Source organism: Macaca nemestrina, unplaced genomic scaffold, assembly GCF_043159975.1.
Source record: "Macaca nemestrina isolate mMacNem1 unplaced genomic scaffold, mMacNem.hap1 Scaffold_119, whole genome shotgun sequence".
NCBI lineage: Eukaryota > Metazoa > Chordata > Mammalia > Primates > Cercopithecidae > Macaca > Macaca nemestrina.
Genome location: NW_027257602.1, coordinates 126,165 through 138,536, shown reverse-complemented (window position 1 = coordinate 138,536; position 12,372 = coordinate 126,165). Strand labels below are relative to the sequence as shown.

Below are 12,372 nucleotides of genomic sequence, written 5' to 3'. Positions count from 1 at the left end.
CCTGGGAGGACCTGAGTTTTCTTTACCCAGGGTGAGGGAGGCGCCGCCGCCCTGGCTTTGGGGCTGGGGCCTCCGGGGAGGTTCCGGGTGGGGGCGTAGAAGAGGCCACTCTTTTTGCAAGGCCCAAGATGGCAGGCCCTGCGCAGACCGCGTTGTTCCGCGCCCTCAGGGCGTCAGTATCCCGTTGGGGCCGGATGCCCCCACTGGGCCCGGAGCTTCCTTGGCCCTGCCCTAGCAGAGCCGCGCTGAGGCTGAGGTGGCGCGGGGGGCACGGGCTCCGCGAGGAACGGCGGCAGCGAGGGCTGGAGGACCCGGGCTCCGGGGCTCCAGGGCTCCCGGGTGTCTGGCCTGGGTGGGACTGACCCCATCCAGGGACTGGGACTCCCGGGTTCTGGTGCGCGTGGATCCTGGGCAGGCTCAGGACCAAGTCCCTCTCCTTCCACCAAGGAGCGCCCAGAGGCCGGCGAGAGCTCCAGGTTCACCTCCTCCTCCTTCAGGTGTTTACTTTTCCTTTATTTCTGTAAGGCCAGAAATTGGCGCCATCCTTCACATCGGTGAATCGGGACCCTAACATCCATTACCTCAGGTTTATTGTTATTGCCATTAACAGTGTTGGTGGCATTATCACTAAGATCATCATTGTTGTTATTGTCATCCATGATTATTAGCAGGTGTGTTCATCATTTCGTCTCACTATGCATTTTTTTTTTTTTTTTTTTTTTTTTTTTTTTTTTTGGTGATTGGTTTTGTATGACGTTGAATTGAACTTCTCTAATCTTGACTAGTGTTGTCAGATTCCTGAAGAGCATTCCGGAGGACAACTCCTGCCTTTAGTGCAGCCGCAGAATTTCGTGGGCACAGGAGAGCACCTAGAATATTCCCCTTTCATTGCACAGCGGCTTTGGGAAATGGTGGCTGCCTGGCTCTGAGATGAGGTGGAAAAGACCGGACACTGGGGCAAGTGATAACACCTCCACTGGTGTTTTTATGAAGCCAAGTGCACTGTCTCCCACGTAGACTTAGAATAAAATCTGATGGCTCTAAAAGGCCATGTTTGCCCTTCCTGGACTTCCTGGGAGCCTTTAAACCTTGTGTGGTTCCTAGAGTGGCTAAGTTGCCATGTCTGTGCCTCGTATGGCAGCACCAGTCTTTTCTGGGCCAACAAGGGCACTTAGAATGTTTCCAGAAGCTCAGGCATGCTGTCTCAGTTCCTCCCTTCTGTTCAATGGCAATTCACTGGGCCCCTGGCTGACATAGAACATCCTACAAAGGGGTGGGCTTGGGTGACTTCCTGGCCAACCTTTCCAGGCAGTTATCTTTGAAAAACTTGAAGAGACTCACAGAGGCCATTCACTGGTATTTCATGACTGCAAGTGGGGTTTCTGGTTCCTTGAGTTTACTTAGAATATTTGAATGGCGCTGAATGGCCAAGAAACCCTCCCTGGTCTTGGAAGCTGCCAAAAGCTATTACTGGGACTTGGAAGAGTCTTTAAAATTTTTCCAGGTACAGTTGAGAATAGGAAACTTTTCCAGGTCCAGCCCAACCAGCTCAGGTCGAGTCCTGAAAAACTGGTGGGTATTGGGGGAGCTCATCTTATGAAAGAGCAATTGGTGGCAAAGCTGGGTCTCCAGGACAGCTGTGTGTGTATATGTCTGCAGAGCATGCCTTGTAGTCATCTTTGGTAACTGAACACCATTTGTGAATGGATAAACTATATTCCTTGCTGTACAATAATGAAGAATCCATATTAATGGTAGTAATAAAAATATTGATGAAAATTAACAGGAATGATGATCATCATCATACTAGTACTAGTGGTTATAATACTGATAATAATACTAACCCTATGGGCTTGGGACATACAAGTTTTCCCTAAGTGGATAATAGGCATAAATAGTTGGTGGTGTAGGGTTATTTCAAGTCCCAGAAAGCAAGGATGAACATCTAGAACGAGAAGAAAAGCAATCTGGAGGTTGGCATGTGCACACCTGGGGACTCCTGTGTTAACTTCTGGTGTTTCAGCCTAAGAGGGAATGCTAATATAACCCTGGTCCTGCAACACCATCCTGACCAACACTTACCAGCTTTCAGGAGATAAGATAGCTGGCTGATGGGGCAGGGATCCAGAGAAGGTACGTGTCCAGACCCGTACATGTTGCCCAGTGGCAGAGTTCATGACAAGCAATAAACCCCAGGACAATGTCATTCCCAGCCACCTGGCTGTCATCTGCTCTTTCACGGCCCCTCTCTACTGGTACCTCTAGGCACTGGCATGTCCTCCAGAGGCTGTAGGAGGGCATCATACTCAGTACTCTGCCACCTGCAGGAGGCAAGAAAGATAGAAAGAGCTAAATACCATGGCTTCTGGATTCTTTTTGGTGGGCATGGCATATTTTGCATTTGCTTTAATAATGGTGGAACCCAGTCAGTGGTTTGCAATACAGCTCTGGATGACTCTGAACACCTGTAGAGATTTTGACAATTTCCAGGAGGTCATAAGTTCTTGGAGGACTTTTTCATGAGTTCTTTGACTGAAAAGGTGGTTCAAAGAACTACTGTACTGACTTAGAAAATGTTGCAGAGGCTGGGTGCGGTGGCTCATGCCTGTAATACCAGCACTTTGAGAGGCTGAGGTGGGCAGATCTCGAGGTCAGGAGTTTGAGACCAGCCTGAAACCCCGTCTCTACTAAAAATACAAAAATTAGGTGGACGTGGTGGCATGCACCTGTAACCCAGCTACTCAGGAGGCTGAGGCGGGAGAATCGCTTGAACCTGGGAGTCGGAGGTTGCAGTGAGCCAAGATTGTGCCACTGGACTCCAGCCTGGGTGACAGTGTGATACTCTATCGCAAAAAAAAAAAAAAAAAAAAGAAGAAGAAGAAGAAAAAGAAAATGTTCCAGAGACTCTGGTGAACAGGTGGTCCCTCTCCTGCCACTCCAGGTAAAGGTTTCTTGACCACAAACCTGATTTAGCAGTATCCCTTCATCTTAGGTGGGTAACAGAAAGCCATTCACGACCTATCCAAGCATGGAGGGGGAATTTGACTTAGAAAACTTTTAGGTGGACTAGTTGGTGAAAGAAAGTGCATTCTAGGGCTCACAGGCCTACACATAGAGTTGCTAGTACATAAAGCATATGTATGAATTCTTTCTGAGCCCATGGCAAGACCAGGGTGCACTTCATCCATCTCCTATGCTGGTATGAATAGGTACTTGCCCATAGGTACTTGCCCAAAAAATAAAAGAATAACTCAGGAAGCCTATTCTTCTACAGGACACCAGAGTAGGAGTCTTGGGGTTGCTGTGGTATGTATGTTTTAAAGTTGTCTTTTAATCATCTTCAGCAAAAACAGTCTTCAGAACATAAAAAAAAATATTCAACATTGCATAATAACTACCACAAATATATCCATGATAAAGAACTGTACCCACATAATAATAACATTAATAACAATCACAATGGTGATGATATAAATGTCATTTTAATGAAGAGAATAATAAAAAAGCAGATATTTAAGAGCATATTCCTGTAAGCCTGTGACATTGTTCCCATATGAGCCCTCATGTTATTGATTACAGGGAGAGGCTTGGGGCTGCATCTTGAAATATCTTCTGTGATGGCAAAGAAGAGTGGCAGTAGGGAGAATAATTCTGAGCCACATGAGGGCTTGGGCAAAAGTGAGATGCCTGTGCCACGTGGAAATACATTACAAATGGACTATGGAAAAGGGTCTGGCCAGAGTCCTGCCTGACGCAGGTCATACAAAAGCTTTCAGTAGTTCACCCCAAGAAATGGCTGGTCCAGGCTGTAGATGAGAAGCACTAGGCAGACAGATCCACACCTGCTTCCTGAGTCTCAGAAGTCTGGTGTGCATCGAACATTAAGCCCCCAAGCCTACTGAGACTTCACCTCCTGGCTGGTCTTCTACCATCTGATTCTTGAGCCCCATCACGTAAGTGCCATCTCCATACTGGAATTGCTGACAATGTCTGATGGAGGGTTTCACCCTGGGTACTCAGTACCAGCAATGGATGAAATACCAGAAGGGAGGCTCCAGGGCTTCCATAGAAGACACATTCTAAAGTTGCTTGGGTGATCAAATGGTCATCTCATAGATTTTCAGCAGAACTGCAGCATTTTGTGAATACCTGAGTGAATGCAGAAAGTATCCAGACGCATGGGCATTCTAGGAAGCTCTCTGTGTAAATCAAATACAAGGAATATGTACTTCTGGGCTCAAAAGCTAACTTAGAAAATAAAAAAAGTGAGATGCTGGCAGAAGGCAAATAACCCCACTTCAGTTCCTGAGAGAAAAATGGTTCTGTAACCTCTGAGTTTATTTAGAAAATGTTTGGAGCCTCAGGAAGACCAAGTATATCATTCCTGATGTTTCCAGGGCAGATTGGACTCCTTAGGCCTCTGGGATTATTCTAAGTCCTCTCACGTTTCCATGGGAGACTGTAACTCTACTCCTAGAGCTCACACCACCCCCAAGCAAGCTCATTGTTTTCTAAATATTCCAGGGAAGTCCATCCAAGGTATGCCTGTATTGGTGAGTTTCACCTTGGACTGGCAGGAGAACTCTGAGAATGATACATCCTGACTTCACTTGATAAAGGTAGGGGAGCCAAGAAGTCCAGATTTGGAGAGCACTTGAAACACCAGATGGCAGAACGACAGTAAGGAGGTGAAGTCAGCTATGGAGTTGGAGCTTCATGTTTACTGCATGTAGGATTCTGAGTTCCAGAACTGATGGGCTGGTGGGGATCAGATACATGTCTTCTTTGCAGGGAGCCAAGCCAAACCAGCCATCTGGTTGCACTACTGAAAGCTTTTGTGTGCCCAGTGGTAGGCAAGACACAAGCCAAACTCTCTTCACCTCTGGCTGGTAGTCCTTGACTAGAAAGGTTTGCACACAAGTGGTCCTATTAGCCCATGCTCTCCTGTGGCTTGCTTTCCTTTCACCTCCTGTTTCTCATGTTTGCCGTCATGGAACACATTTCATAGTGAAATTCTTTGACTCTGACTCCAGATTAAACAAGGAGGACCCAATTTGTGAACTTTTCATATATTTAGGAGAATCTCCACATTGATTTTTGTATCCTTATGTTCATATTGTCACCAGTATTAAAATTCTTACTATTTAGGTCATTGCGTTCATTATCATAATTATTAATTATTTTTCATTTATCATTTATTTTTATTGGTTAATTTTTGTGGCAGCTGTTACATAACAATCACTAGAGTTTCTCTATTCATGAAAGATGTCCACGTTAATGGAGGGAACTAGGAGTGTTACTTTACAGGTATGTAAACACAGATAATCTTGGCTGAACTGTGGCTATATTGTCTGGTGTCCCTTTGAAGGTGAAGCCTCTTGTGTTATTCTAAGTGACTTCTGGAGACAGAAACTGTCTCATAATTGCAGGGACGACTTGAGAAGGCATCCTGAGCCTATGCAGAAATGCAGAAACACTTCCATGATCTACGCAACCTATGTGAAGGCCTGAAATCCAAAGCAAAGCTGTCCAACAAAAAGTTTTCCTAGTAACACTAGAGGTCCATCAGTCACTCCTCCTGGTCTGGAAATGCCAGAAATGTCCTCCATGGTCCTTTTGAGAGTCCAGATCTTTTCAAAATCACCTCAGGAGCCACAGAACCACTCCATCTTACCTCAAATTGCAGAATGACTCTTTTTTTGACCAGAGTCTCAAAAATATATTCATTGATAGTTTTGATTCCTGGGAGCCACCATTGCTTGCAAAAGATGTGCCAGAGACTAGACATTTTCTGTCTCCTCACTTGTCTGGGGAAGACTGAAGACTGAAGTTTTTCTGAAACACAGAAATGGGAATCTGACCCTCTGAGCAGCCTCAGGATTTTCTAAGTCTTCCAAGCTGTGTGGAAGTTCTGGTGAGGACCCATTGTACCCCCTGATGGTCTGGAATCACATAGGATGATACGTTTAAACAACTCTAGGTGGAGATACATTTTCTGAGATGTTCCAAGGAGGAGGGACACAACTGGACCAGATGTTAAAAGGGCAGCTGAGCATTAAGTGCCTATGTAGTGTTTGCAGCTTACTGTCCCATGCAGAAGGGGACTCTGGGCTCTTGAGTTAGAATTCAGTGTAATTCTGGGGTCCTGCTTTTCTTCCAGGAAATCCCACTTCCATCTGGATGTCTGGATGAACTACTGAAAGCCACTGAGTGTCCTGCAGCAGGTGAACTGTGGCCAGAGCCCAAGGATGAAGGGGGCTCCCTCTGTCTGTGACTGTGAAGAGGAAGCCTGAGGTATAGCAGACCCAGGCCCCAGAAGGATGGAAAAAATGAGGTAGGGAGTGAGGGGACCTCAGGAGAAGACTGAAGTCTGCAGAATCCCAGAGTCAAGGAGACAGTGCGGTGTCCTGGTGGTGTCCTTGATGTTCCAAGAGGGGCGATAATCCATCTCCTGAGTAAAAGCTTCATATGGGGTGAGGAGGGGAGAATTAAACAGACAGGAAGCAGGGAAGGCCAAGACAGCGACCAGCCTTAGAGCAATTTTAACCAGAAATGGACACAGACCCTGGACCCCGTCGCGGGGTTGCAGGCCAAGGACTGTCTCTAGGCAATGCATAGCTCCCTTGTCAGGTTAGTGGGAGTAGGGATTGTGACGTCTCAGGTCTGGAGATTCTGTTCTCCCTCTCCCTATATAATTTTCTTTATTTCACACTTGATATGATTTTTTTTTATTATACTTTGTGTTCTAGGGTACATGTGCACAATGTGTAGGTTTATTACATATGTATACATGTGCCATGTTGGTGTGCTGCACCCATTAACTCGTCATTTACATTAGGCATATCTCCTAATGCTATCCCTTCCCCCTCCCCCCACCCTACATCAGGCCCCAGTGTGTGATGTTCCCCTTACTGTGTCCAAGTGATCTCATTGTTCAGTTACCACCTATGAGTGAGAACATGCGGTGTTTGGTTTTCTGTTCTTGTGATAGTTTGCTGAGAATGATAGTTTCCAGCTGCATCCATGTCCCTACAAAGGACGCAAACTCATCCTTTTTTATGGCTGCATAGTATTCCATGGTGTATATGTGCCACATTTTCTTAATCCAGTCTGTCACTGATGGACATTTGGGTTGGTTCCAAGTCTTTGCTATTGTGAATACTGCTGCAGTAAACATACATGTGCATGTGTCTTTATAGCAGCATGATTTATAATCCTTTGGGGATATACCCAGTAATAGGATGGCTGGGTCAAATGGTGTTTCTAGTTCTATATCCTTGAGGAATCGCCACACTGTCTTCCACAGTGGTTGAACTAGTTTACAGTTCCACCAACAGTGTAAAAGTGTTCCTATTTCTCCACATCCTCTCAAGCACCTGTTGTTTCCTGACTTTTTAATGATTGCCATTCTAACTGGTGTGAGATGGTATCTTGTTGTGGTTTTGATTTGCATTTCTCTGATGGCTAGTGATGATGAGCATTTTTTCACATGTCTGTTGGCTGCATAAATGTCTTCTTTTGTGAAGTGTCTGTTCTTATCCTTTGCCCACTTTTGGATGGGGTTGTTTGTTTTTTTCTTGTAAATTTGTTTGAGTTCTTTGTAGGTTCTGGATATTAGCCCTTTGTCAGATGAGTAGATTGCCAAAATTTTCTCCCATTCTGCAGGTTGCCTGTTCACTCTGATGGTAGTTTCTTTTGCTGTGCAGAAGCTCTTTAATTTAATTAGATCCCATTTGTCTATTTTGGCTTTTGTTGCCATTGCTTTTGTTGTTGTAGACATGAAGTCCTTGCCCATGCCTATGTCCTGAATGGTATTGCCTAGGTTTTCTTCTAGGGTTTTTATGGTTTTAGGTTTAACATTTAAGTCTCTAATCCATCTTGAATTAATTTTTGTGTAAGGAGTAAGGAAGGGATCCAGTTTCAGCTTTTTATTTATGGCTAGTCGATTTTCCCAGAAGCATTTATTAAATAGAGAATCCTTTCCCCATTTCTTATTTTTGTCAGGTTTGTCAAAGATCAGATGGTTGTAGATGTGTGGTATTATTTCTGAGGGCTCTGTTCTTTTCCATTGGTCTATAGCTCTGTTTTGGTACCAGTACCATGCTGTTTTGGTTACTGTAGCCTTACTGTATAGTTTGAAGTCAGGTAGCATGATGCCTCCAGCTTTGTTCTTTTGACTTAGGATTGTCTTGACAATGTGGGCTCTTTTTTGGTTCCATATGAACTTTAAAGTAGTTTTTTTTCCAATTCTGTAAAGAAAGTCATTGGTAGCTTAATGCGGATGGCATTGAATCTATAAATTACCTTGTGCAGTATGGCAATTTTCACAATATTGATTCTTCCTGTTCATGAGCATGGAATGTTCTTCCAGTTGTTTGTGTCCTCTTTTATTTCATTGAGCAGTGGTTTGTCGTTCTCTTTGAAGAGGTCCTTCACATCTGTTGTAAGTTGGATTCCTAGGTATTTTATTCTCTTTGAAGCAATTGTGAATGGGAGTTCATTCATGATTTGGCTCTCTGTTTGTCTGTTATTGGTGTATAAGAATGTGTGTGATTTTTGCACATTAATTTTGTATCCTGATACTTTACTAAAGTTGCGTATTAGTTTGAGGAGATTTTGGGCTGAGACGATGGGGTTTTCTAAATAGACAAGCATGTTATCTGCAAAGAGGGACAATTTGACTTCCTCTTTTCCTAATTGAATACCCTTTATTTCTTTCTCTTGCCTGATTGCCATGGCCAGAACCTCCAACACTATGTTGAATAGGAGTGGTGAGAGAGGGCATCCCTGTCTTGTTCCAGTTTTTAAGGGGAATGCTTCCAGTTTTTGCCCTTTCAGTATGATACTGGCTGTGGGTTTGTCATGAATAGCTCTTATTATTTTGAGATATGTTCCATCAATACTGAATTTATTGAGAGTTTTTAGCATGAAGGGTTGTTGAATTTTGTCAAAGGCCTTTTCTGCATCTATTGAGATAATCATGTGGTTTTTGTCTTTGGTTCTGTTTATATGCTGGATTACATTTATTGATTTGAGTATGTTGAACCAGCCTTGGATCCCAGGGATGAAGCCCACTTGATCATAGTGTATAAGCTTTTTGATGTGCTTCTGGATTCGGTTAGCCAGTATTTTATTGAGGATTTTTGTGTCAATGTTCATCAGGGATATTGGTCTAAAATTCTCTTGTTTGGTGTGTCTCTGCCAGGCTTTGGTATCAGGATGATGTGGACCTCATAAAATGAGTTAGAGAGGATTCCTTCTTTTTCTATTGATCGGAATAGTTTCAGAAGGAATAGTACCAGCTCCTCTTTGTACCTCTGATAGAATTCAGCTGTGAATCTGTCTGGTCCTGGACTTTTTTTGGTTAGTAGTCTATTAATTATTGCCTCAGTTTCAGACTCTGCTATTGGTCTCTTCAGGGATTCAACTTCTTCCTGGTTTACTCTTGGGAGAGTGTATGTGTCCAGGAATTTATCCATTTCTTATAAGTTTCCTAGTTTATTTGCAAAGAGGTTTTTATAGTATTCTCTGATGGTAGTTTATATTTCTGTGGGGTCAGTGGTGATATCCCCTTTATCATTTTTTATTGCATCTATTTGATTCTTCTCTCTTTTCTTCTTTATTAGTCTTGCTAGTGGTCTATCAATTTTGTTGATCTTTTCAAAAAACCAGCTTCTGGATTCATTGATTTTTTCGAAGGGTTTTCTGTGTCTCTGTCTCCTTCAGTTCTGTTCTGATCTTAGTTATTTCTTGCCTTCTGCTGGCTTTTGAATGTGTTTGCTCTTGCTTCTCTAGTTCTTTTAATTGTGATGTTAAGGTGTCAATTTTAGATCTTTCCTGCTTTCTCTTGTGAGAACTTAGTGCTATAAATTTCCCTTTACACACTGCTTTAAATGTGTCCCAGATATTCTGGTATGTTGTATCTTTGTTCTCATTGGTTTCAAAGAACATCTTTATTTCTGCCTTCATTTCGTTATGTACCCAGTAGTCATTCAAGAGCAAGTTGTTCAGTTTCCATGTAGTTGAGTGGTTTTGATTGAGTTTCTTAATCCTGAGTTCTTGTTTGATTGCACTGTGGTCTGAGAGACAGTTTGTTATAATTTCTGTTCTTTTACACTTGCTGAGGGGTGCTTTGCTTCGAACTATGTGGTCAATTTTGCAATAAGTACAATGTGGTGCTGAGAAGAATGTGTATTCTGTTGATTAGGATAGTTAACTCTTCTTGTTGATTTGATCCCTTTATCATTATTTAATGACCTTCTTTGTCTCTTTTGATCTTTGTGGTTTAATGTCTGTTTTATCAGAGACTAAGATTGCAACCCCTGCCATTTTTTTTTTCCATTTGGTTGGTAGATCTTCCTCCATTCCTTTATTTTGAGCCTATGTGTGTCTCTGCATGTGAGATGGGTCTCCTGAATACAGCAAACTGATGGGTCTTGACTCTTTATCCAATTTGCCAGTCTGTGTCTTTTAATTGGAGCATTTAATCCATTTACATTTAAGGTTAATATTGTTATGTGTGAACTTGATCCTGTCATTATGATGTTAGCTGGTTATTTTGCTCATTAGTTGATGCAGTTTCTTCCTAGCCTCGATGGTCTTTACATTTTGGCATGTTTTTGCAATGGCTAGTACTGATGGTTTCTTTTCATGTTTAGTACTTCCTTAAGGAACTCTTGTAGGGCAGGCCTGGTGGTGACAGTCTCTCAGCATTTGCTTGTCTGTAAAGGATTTTATTTCTCCTTCACTTATGAAACTTAGTTGGCTGGATATGAAACTCTGGTTTGAAAATTCTTTTAGAATGTTGAATATTGGCCCCCACTCTCTTCTGGCTTGTAGAGTTTCTGCCAAGAGATCTGCTGTTAATCTGATGGGCTTCCCTTTGTGGGTAATGCAACCTTTCTCTCTGGCTGCCCTTAACATTTTTTCCTTCATTTCAACTTTGGTGAATCTGATAATTATGTGTTTTGGAGTTGCTCTTCTTGAGGAGTATCTTTGTGGAGTCCTCTGTATTTCCCAAATTTAAATGTTGGCCTGCCTTGCTAGATTGGGGAAGTTCTCCTGGATGATATCCTGCAGAGTGTTTTCCAACTTGGTTCCATTCTCCCCATCACTTTCAGGTACACCAATCAGATGTAGATTTGGTCTTTTCACATAATCCCACATTTCTTGGAGGCTTTGTTCATTTCTTTTTACTCTTTCTTCTCTAAATTTCTCTTTTCACTTCATTTGATTCATTTGATCTTCAATCTCTGATACTCTTTCTTCCAATTGATCGAGTTGGTTACTGAAGCTTGTGCATTTGTCATGTAGTTCTTGTGTCATGGTTTTCATCTCTATCAGGTCGTTTATGGACTTCTCTGCATTGGTTATTCTAGTTATCCATTCATCAAATCTTTTTTCAAGGTTTTTAGTTTCTTTGTGCTGAGTTCGTAGTTCCTTCTTTAGTTCTGAGAAGTTTGATCAACTGAAGACTTCCTCTCTCAACTTGTCAAAGTCATTCTCCGTCCAGCTTTGTTCTGTTGCTGGCGAGGAGCTGCGTTCCTTTGAAGGGGGAGAGGTGCTCTAATTTTTTGAATTTTGAGCTTTTCTGCACTGCTTTTTCCCCCTCTTTGTGGTTTTATCTACCTTTGGTCTTTGATGATGGTGATGTATGGATGAGGTTTTGGTGTGGATGTCCTTTCTGTTTGTTAGTTTTCCTTCTAACAGCCAGGACCCTCAGCTTCAGGTCTGTTGGACTTTGCTTGAGGTCCACTCCAGTTAGGCTACTCCCAGTTAGGCTCTCCAGTTAGTCTACTCGGGGGTCAGGGACCCACTTGAGCAGGCAGTCTGTCAGTTCTCAGATCCCAACCTCCATGCTGGGAGAATCACTACTCTCTTCAAAGCTGTCAGACAGGGACATTTACATCTGCACAGGTTTGTGCTGCTTTTTGTTTAGCTATGGCCTGTCCCCAGAGGTGGAGTCTAGAGAGGCAGGCAGGCCTCCTTGAGCTGCAGTGGGCTCCACCCAGTTCGTGATTCCTGGCTTCTTTGTTTACCTACTTAAGCCTCAGCAATGGTGGGCGCCCCTCCCCCAGCCTTGCTGCCGCCTTGCAGTTAGATCTCAGACTGCTGTGCTAGCAATGAGAGAGGCTCTGTGGGCTTGGGACCCTCCGAGCCAGGTGTGGGATATAATCTCCTCATGTGCCGTTTGCTAAGACCCTTGGTAAAGCACAGTATTGTGTGGGAGTGACCCAATTTTCCAGGTGTTGTGTGTCACTGTTTCCCTTGGCTAGGAAAAGGAATTCCCTTCCCCCTTGCGCTTCCTAGGTGAGGCGATGCCTTGCCCTGCTTTGGCTCTCACTCGTTGGGCTGCACCCACTGTCCTGCACC

General features: G+C 43.4%; 1 long non-coding RNA gene across 1 annotated transcript in view; it reads left to right on the top strand.

The window, feature by feature from the left end:
• The first annotated feature begins 392 nt into the window (after window positions 1-392).
• The window catches only part of LOC139361253 (uncharacterized), a 63,995-nt gene continuing 52,015 nt past the window's right edge, over window positions 393-12,372 (top strand). Inside the window, exons 1-2 of the long non-coding RNA XR_011618810.1 lie at window positions 393-497; window positions 6,161-6,334. This is a non-coding gene — a long non-coding RNA (uncharacterized lncRNA). The remainder of the gene's footprint in view (window positions 498-6,160; window positions 6,335-12,372) is intronic.